General features: G+C 43.0%; 1 protein-coding gene across 1 annotated transcript in view; it reads right to left on the reverse strand.

The window, feature by feature from the left end:
- Positions 1-4,485, reverse strand: part of cdh11 (cadherin 11, type 2, OB-cadherin (osteoblast)) — a 72,596-nt gene extending 68,111 nt beyond the window's left edge. Inside the window, exon 1 of the mRNA XM_026354589.2 lies at positions 3,995-4,485. The gene's annotated coding sequence lies outside the window, so the exon portion shown is untranslated. The remainder of the gene's footprint in view (positions 1-3,994) is intronic.
- Positions 4,486-8,329: the final 3,844 nt, after the last annotated feature.

Below are 8,329 nucleotides of genomic sequence, written 5' to 3' on the forward strand. Positions count from 1 at the left end.
AGGGATTAGAGGTCAAAAACACTAATTACTGACTCTGCAGTTTAATCTGGTTGAGACCGGAGATTAGAGATATAATCCCATCGTACTGCCGCAGGAAATGATATGTCAGAGTAACTTCTACCTGGCTTCTCGTTAACGTTGTGTATGGAGAAGATGGAGAACAGAAAAAACTGAAGGAGAGCTGTGGAGTTAGATAAAGGGCTTTAACCAGCTGTCTGTTATGTTTTGCTTTCTACTGACCCCATGGATCTAAACCAAGTAGTGGAGAACTAACTCAACTTCCCCCTCAGTGTCCCCCTTCTTGACTGCTGTTCCCCCGTCTCTCTCTCTCTCTCACTCTGCAGGAGGTAATGTGAATCTGACAGTAACAGAAGCCAGCAAGGGTGGACACGCTTATCCAGACAGACTAGATGCTTTTGTGCGTGTGTGTGTGTGGTGCTTGTAGATTGAATCCAGCATCCCTGCAGAGCCTAACTACTCCTCCATCTCTCTGGCTGGCCCTCTGAGAGAGGGAGAGAGGGAGGGAGAGCGAGAAGGAAAAATAGAGAGAGTTTGGGGAATGACTTAGAAAAGAGGAGAAAAGAGAGAAAAAGGAGAGAGCAGAGCCGTGGATACTGCAGCGAAGCCCAACAGCTCCCTCTGTCGTCACACTGAAAAGCTCCACAGCAGAGCCTCTCTCTTCCATTCCCCTCTTCACTCCTCTCTCTGTCTTCCTTTTGGATTTTGTCTCTTCATCTGCTGCATCTCCCTCTCTTACTGTCTTTCCAACCTCTTTTTCCCCCCTCGGTCTTAAAGAAACTAGTTTACAATGCCACAGCATACGAGAATGAGCAGCTGGCACCTAATTAAATATAAATATGACAATTATAGTGTAATAAATTAATCCCTCTATCTTGCTGCTTCCCTGGAGAGCTATATCAGCAGTGTTTGCAGTCAGGTTTCTTTAAATTCCTTCCAATATACATTTTTCCCTTAAGAATATAGTGCATTTAAAGATTGTGGGAAAAATCTACACAACTTTGCTCACAGCATGTGAAACTTACCTATACAGCTGGATGTTTTATGTAACCATGAGCCTCAGCTGTGTCTGTTGTTTGTTTTGTCAATGTTGTAAATTTAATATGAAGAACATTAGTTTCAATTTCTTACAAAAACATGAAATCCAGAAATGAAAGGAGAAATCAATGTGAGATTACAGCTTTTAACTTTGATTGAGCTCAGAGGACCTGATCTCTTCTAAACAGATTAGAGCTCTCTGTGCTATTATGCACTTATTATAAACTCGTAAAAACATAACGTAATGTAACCTTGATTTGAGTGTGCAGCTTAACGTGATCACAGCAATAATCACTGGCCTACTTGTGTCTTTTCAAACATAGCTGAAGGAAACTAATTCCTTCCTACTGGCTACTCATAGGTACACGATTGCAGGTTATATTTTCACTAACTATATTTTTATATCTGACGACATTTCCGTGTCAGTTTCTGTATGATTTCTTGGCTGAACATCAGTGAAAAATCTGATACCTCACCCACCCCCCTTTCATCTGTCATCCAAGCCAGGTTTCTGTATGCGTCTCACCCTAAATAGCACAAAGACGTCCTGGTACAAGGGAATTCTGTGTTTCTGTCTGCTTTAAAATTATACAATCACTTTCCCAGACATGAAACCACACTTTTGTAGGTACTGAAAAAGGAGCCATGTTCATTCCCGAGATAGCTAAGTGAAGACAGGTAGTTTCTAGCTGCAGGTCTCGTTTCAGCCCAGACAGCAGTAGCTCTCATAAAAGAGTGAGACAAAATACACTGCTGATAGAAGTCACACTGCCCTCCTCTATGCAGTCGCCTCGTCCTCACATCCTGATACGAGTCACGCTCTTTTCTACTCCTCCGATTGCCTGCCTCGTTTCCTACACTTCATCTTCTCTGAAGATCCTGAAATGCTATAGCTACAATAATTAATTAGCAAATTAATCTAAAGCACAGAACTGTATCTGTCACAGAGCAAATAAAAGAAGTTCAACACTGAAAAACACTTTTTTTAAGTGGCCAATGAACCGTGATGTAAACTCTGTGTTGACTGGTCACTGAGAAGTGCCCATATAATAAGGAAATGCAAAGGAAACCCACAACAACAAGCTTACACATATTCTTTATCTACCTATAACAAACTTGGGATGGCCCGTCTAAAGAATTTCTCTTTCTGTGGCTCTTTCTTGAATGTTGGCTGCAGACTTTTTTTTTAAAGGTGCTCCAGCAAACAGCACTGCAAACCAGCCAAGCCTGGCTGGCAAGAACCCCCTGTCGAATAAAATACAACAACAGCAAATGATTTTCTCAATGGCTCCCACAAGGCTGGAGAGTACAGAGAGAGACACAGGGATCAAGAATAGACGAAGAGAATGGAGGAGAAGGAGAGGAAGAGGAGAGTCGGGAGACAGAAGGGGAGGATGAAATGCAAGAGGGAAGACGACAGGTAGGGGAGATGGGGGAGACAGCGCAACAGTGTGGGAGACAGGAGAGAAAGGTGAAGAGCGAGGGAGGGAGAGAGATTATTGCCTGCTTGAGAGCAGCAATCTTGAGCTGTGCCATGAATACCAAAGACTATACAGCCCCATAGTCAACGCCTCTCTCTCTTCTGCTCACCCACTGAATACGCAATGGAATTGCAGCTGCCCAAATTATACACCGATATCTCAGTTACTCTCAGCTCAGTCCTTCTTCCATACATGATTATTGATATCTAACGAGCTGGCACAAAGACTCAAGCAGCAAGAACACATTTCATTTGATGTCTGTGCAGCAATTAAAAATATCTATGTGGCCCTAGAGGGACAATAATCCAAACGCAAAGACCTAATTGAGTGTCGAATGAGTCTGACTTGGCCCAAAGGGAAGTGATCTGTATGCATTTTTTATGCCTTTTTCACCGGCATTGGCGCACACCAGCAGGGCAAGAACGCAGCTGTGGCTGAACTATCTAAATGGACTGAAGCTTTAGTCTTAATAACACAAAGCAATAATGAACGCTGCAGATAGTCTGTGAACATTAAACAAAAATAACAGAGAAGGAAAAGAAAGAGACTGAAGAAGCAAGAAAATGAGTTAAACAGTAAAAATGACTGACTGGATGGTAAATTGGAAGTGGGAGAAACAGGCCTGTGTGCCTTAGTCAATGCACATTTAACTGTCACTCCAAAAAGTAACTAGTTTATCTTCTTCGCTTTACTGGAATAATTCAGTGAATTATTTCCTTCGGTGCGTTTTGACCGTGAGCTACACGCACAGAGACACCGTCGAAGCCTCCGTTGACGGAAATCCAAAGAAAAGTTGTGCGTCGCCGTTACGCGGAGCCGCCGGGAGGCACCGAGACAGCGAAAGAGAGAATACACCGAGATTAGCCCCCGTACGTGGCCAGACACACACACATACACACACTCACACACACACACACAGGCAGGGAGACGCGCACACCAAACGAGCGCAAATTTGCAGACACACCGATTCACACTGCGCCCGAAACACGAACAAACCAGCTGTGTAATACTAAAACCGCACAAGTCCAACCGTCATCCAGTGGCCCCGAGGACTGAAGAAGGTTCACTGTTACCAGCAAGCAGCACCAAAAATACAGCCAAGTCAAGATATGTTGCTAGAGTCGCGAATGCGCAAAGACTCAGTTTGATTTCGTAGCACATCCCCAAGTCCGATATCCCCTCACTGTGACTCTTGTGATATATTTTGAATATGTTAGAATGTGACAGCCCAGTGTTTGGATTCATCCACAGTCAAACCAGAATCTCCTCAGCATCCCGGGAGCCGAAACATTTCACTACATTCTCTCTGGCGTGTTTTACGCTCAGCACAGCTTCTGCAGAGAGAGACGCACGGACAGCGAGAGGAGAGAAACAGGATAGGAGGATAGGGAGATGATTGGGACTGTGTCGAGGTGCCACCGATAAAATCCCAGTCCTTCAACTCAAGCGGTCCTTACCTTGGAAGTAAGACACTCCGTGCGCAGCCCGTCTCTCCAAGGAAATCTCCCCAAGACATACACGCCAGCGGAAAACGGTCACTTCTCTCAACTCGTATTGCTTCTTCAATCTGATGTCCAACACATCCACTGATTAAAACCCCAGTTTTTTTCTGTGTGTGTGATCTTGGAGAAAACGGAGTAAAAAGCGGTTCTCCACAGACCCAAAATGTTCGTTCTCCTAGTTTTGTTATCCTCTGGAGCGCATAGGCAAAAAAGACCAAACCAGCCAAGCGCGTTGAAAGACGAATGGAAATGATAGGAGCAGTGCGTCTTGGTAAGGTTCCGAGATGGAAGTAATGAAGGGGAGAGGTGGTGGAGGAGGTGGGTGTCGGGAGAGAAAAGAGGGAAATCACCGTAGCATCCCTCCCTCCTTTGGGTGTCAAATCCGGTACCGTCAGCGCGGTTTATCCGTCCTCCCTCCAAGAGCCTCGGAAGCGATGTGAGGGAAACTGAACGGGCGCGCAGCAGCAGCAGCAATGAGAGAGAGAGGGAGAGGGAGAGAGAGAAGGAGAGAGGGAAGGTGAGAGAGAGAGAGGGAGAGGGAGGGAGAGAGAGGGAGACAAGGAGAGAGAGAGGGAGACGTCGACGGAGGGCGTTGGAAACTAAAGTAACCCCCTCTCCTCCAGCTTTTTCCTCTCTCTTTAAGAGGGCTCGCTATAATATATATTTTAGTTTTAAGATGCTGTTTAATAGCTTGTCATGCGACTATGTGAATGAGTTGTGGCACCATTTGCCACCAATAGGAGGCAAATACAATGAAGTGGAATAAGATCTAACAGCAGCCACGTCCCCTGATCTGGCTACACTGAAAATATATTAGTATAAACGTCTCGGATGGTGTTTGTTAAAAGCCTTGGTGCTGAGTAGGAGGTCTGGTTTGTGATTCATAGGTGTTTTGATGTGATTATTCAACTTTAACATACTGTTTTGGTTCAACATTTATGACAGAGGGGCTGCAGCAGCAACAGTCCTGCAGGATGGGGTAAATTAATGCAACAGTTGCTCTTTCCTCATTGGCTGAGAGCAGCAGCCAACCAGTGCCCAGCACACTTGGAATCTGAAAGGCAGCCAGTGATAGGACAGGAGGGGAGCGTGAGGGCTGGGGCAGCAGTGGAAGAGACTTCTTTCTGAGTGGAGATTGGCTGAATCAAGCTTTTAGTTTAAAATATCTTCTGGCCAATTAAAAACTAGGAGAAAACTTTGAGTCAGGTGAAGCAGATGGTTTATGACTCCACGTCTCTACTGTAGGAGTCTACAGTACATTTTATTTATTCATGTTTAGTTACATTTTAGTCAGGACCTGACTCATATATAGTTATTTTTGCTGTAGCAGGTGCATTTTCATATGCTTTTCAAAATTTGTTTACGTAAAATGAAATTTCCTGTAGACAGGCTTGGCCGTTAAGACCTTAAAGCCTGCTGTCATGTTATAATGTTGAACCCTGATGACACTATCGTGCAAACTAAGAAGACTGCATCGACTCATGTTCTGATGAAACACTCTGAAAAGCTGTGTGGATGAAGCAAGCCTCTAGTCGTTGTTTCCTGAAGAGCAGACTATTGTTATACTGTGATTTATCCTTATGTTCAGATCAGATTAAACTGACATCTGCATTCTGTCCCTACAAATCCGAAAGGCTGTTGTTCAGTTTACAGTAACAACAGAGCAGAGCTTAGAAAAAGTTACCTCCATTTTCCTGTGGAGGTCAAGAACATTTGTCAAAAAGCAGAAGAGGAGCTACTGTCTGCATCACAACAACTAGAAGCTAAACTATAGTTTCCTCACATGTGCATTGCAAAGTTAGTTGCACCCACTGGCTGCAAGGTGCTCAAAACCCAGCAGACTAAGGTGTTTACAGACGTATTTGCCAACAATATGCAACACATGAATCATATTGTTGGAGCCATTTATAGAAATCTTTCTATGGTTTACTTGTGTGCCGCGACGAACTGTATTTCCAAAAGCAGCTAATTTCCAAATGGCTCACCGCTCAAAGCACTCTCTTTTGTACACTTCTGTTTGCATTTTACCCTTAATGGCAAAGGTTTGAAAAGCGCTGATATAGTGCTCATTTGCAAGAGGGACAGCAGGGGCTTTCATTCAATAGGGAGCAGTAGATGATAATACACATTTTCATTATGACATTCAGCAGACCTTTATTACTGTGGATGCAAAATGACATAATTAGATTAAGATAAAGGGCAGGTTGTCAAATGTAATTAGAGGGTATTTTTGCCCATAATGAATGAACATGTAAACAACTGCAACCCTTTCTCCACACAGTCTTTTCATTTCAGGTTATCTGGTACGGTATGCAGATAGTTCAGAATTAGTTTCAATAAATAAGTCTTTGCATATATCAACAGTCTTGTCAGTGAATGGCGTCTTATCATCAAGCTTTTCTTTCCTCTTTAAATACAGAATCATTTAATGTTTTCATTAAACCTTACATTATGGACACACTCACCTGTCTCAGTGCTGAGTGAGGAAAAATTACTGTTCCACAGATTTTCACTCCAGAAAAACAGTTGAACCAGCAAATATTAGGTCATCATCGTTTTTAAACATCTGATTCCTATTTACTTATCATTCTATAAGCAAACATACATTATACCAAAACCAACATAAAGCGTATGTTTTATTAAGCATCAAATACTGTATGTTGTTGTCGTTTATCCAAAGTGTAAATCTCCCCAGTTTCTCTGCTCAGTAGCTGTTTCTTGTCTGTTCTTCACAACAGTGTGAAGTGTTTTCGTCCTTCTCCTGTAAGAAGCTGGTACAACAGAGTTTAATTGTTGTTGTTATGAATAAATAGGCAGGTTGTTTGATGCAACAAGCTCATCATTTTGTCAGTGGTTTTGGAGTGTGAGCAGTCAAGTGAGCTGATTAGTCACCGCGGTCAACACAGGAGTATAGAGCTAGCTAATGTGAGATTTCCTCTGAGGGCATGTTGTTTTGCATGTGTCTGTGATTCATGAGGAGGCCTTACTTTCTGATCACCATCTATCAAGCTTCTTCATCTAATCAGCATCAGCAGCCCCCACACATCTTCGTGCTGTAATGAATGTAACTAAGAAGATGTAAAACCAAGTCTTTCTCATTCTGTTTCAACACTGTTCACTGTGGCTTTCTTCACTCTAGCTGTCATTTCATGGGTTAACTGAAAATTAAACACAGACATTATGTTAGAAGAGACATGCTTTAAATGCCTCTTGGGCTGGATTTTCTTGAGTGTCCCCTTTGTCTTAGGTTTCCATAATGGAGCTGTGGACCATGGCAGGCAGGGTGTAAAATAACTCTATGGTTAGCATATGGTTAGTCAGCATATTTTCAATCGTAGAATAGAGGGGAGAAAGAAGAGAAAACAGAGTAACCATTTAAAGGAGGAGATTGTGTTTCTCCTAAGATTTACTTTCTCTGAAATTTGAACCACAGCCTGAGAAGTGTGTTCTTAAAGCTTTGAGCAATCCAGCAGCCATGGCATTTACATTAATGCGTGTCATGAAGAGCATCTGAAATATTGCACATCGGGGTTAAGTTCAGTAATACTGTGTGTGGTGGAGAGCCTGCAGTCTCGTATTGTAACCGTTCAGCTGAGGCAGCAGTTCCAAGAGGTCTGGAGTTGAAAGATGAGTCTGCTGTTGTACATGCTGACCCATAAACCCTAAACAGCAAGAAAATGTACAACCACGAGCTGGGCCACCCACACTAGGACACAAGGGCATATATAGACACAAGTGGGGGCAGTAATTGAAAACAATAGAAACAGAAACTAAAATTACCCTAAAAATAAAGGCAGGTTAGAAGAGTTTGCAGGATAGGAGGCAAAAGATATGAGAGACAGCTCCCCTCCCTGGCTGATGTCATTGCTCAGATCATTGGTATTCAAGGTTGGTGGCTGGCTCCCTTTTACCTTTCTTCTCTTGTCTGTGACTCCAAAATTCTTGTACACTCCTCATTATAAACCATGCAAAGAGCAGAACCGGAAATAGTAACCGTTTCTTCTTTGCATGTTTTATGTGGCTTCTTTTGATGTTAGTGCTCCACACAGGATCAGTTTAGAAGGAGAATTACCTGTTTTACTGTCTATCTGCATTTTAATGTGGATGGAGGTAAATGCACTAACAACCTGGGGTGGTTGCTTGTTGTTTTACAAAAGGACCCAGAATAATGTAAATGATGTAGTCTCAGTGTGGAAGGAGTATCTGGAGAAAAAAACACGTAGGGGAACACATGCAGCCTTCATCTGTCAAGGACTCAGGTGCTAATCACTGTACTGTATCGCTGCACAG

The sequence above is a fragment of the Anabas testudineus genome, chromosome 15, assembly GCF_900324465.2.
Source record: "Anabas testudineus chromosome 15, fAnaTes1.2, whole genome shotgun sequence".
NCBI classification, from domain to species: domain Eukaryota; kingdom Metazoa; phylum Chordata; class Actinopteri; order Anabantiformes; family Anabantidae; genus Anabas; species Anabas testudineus.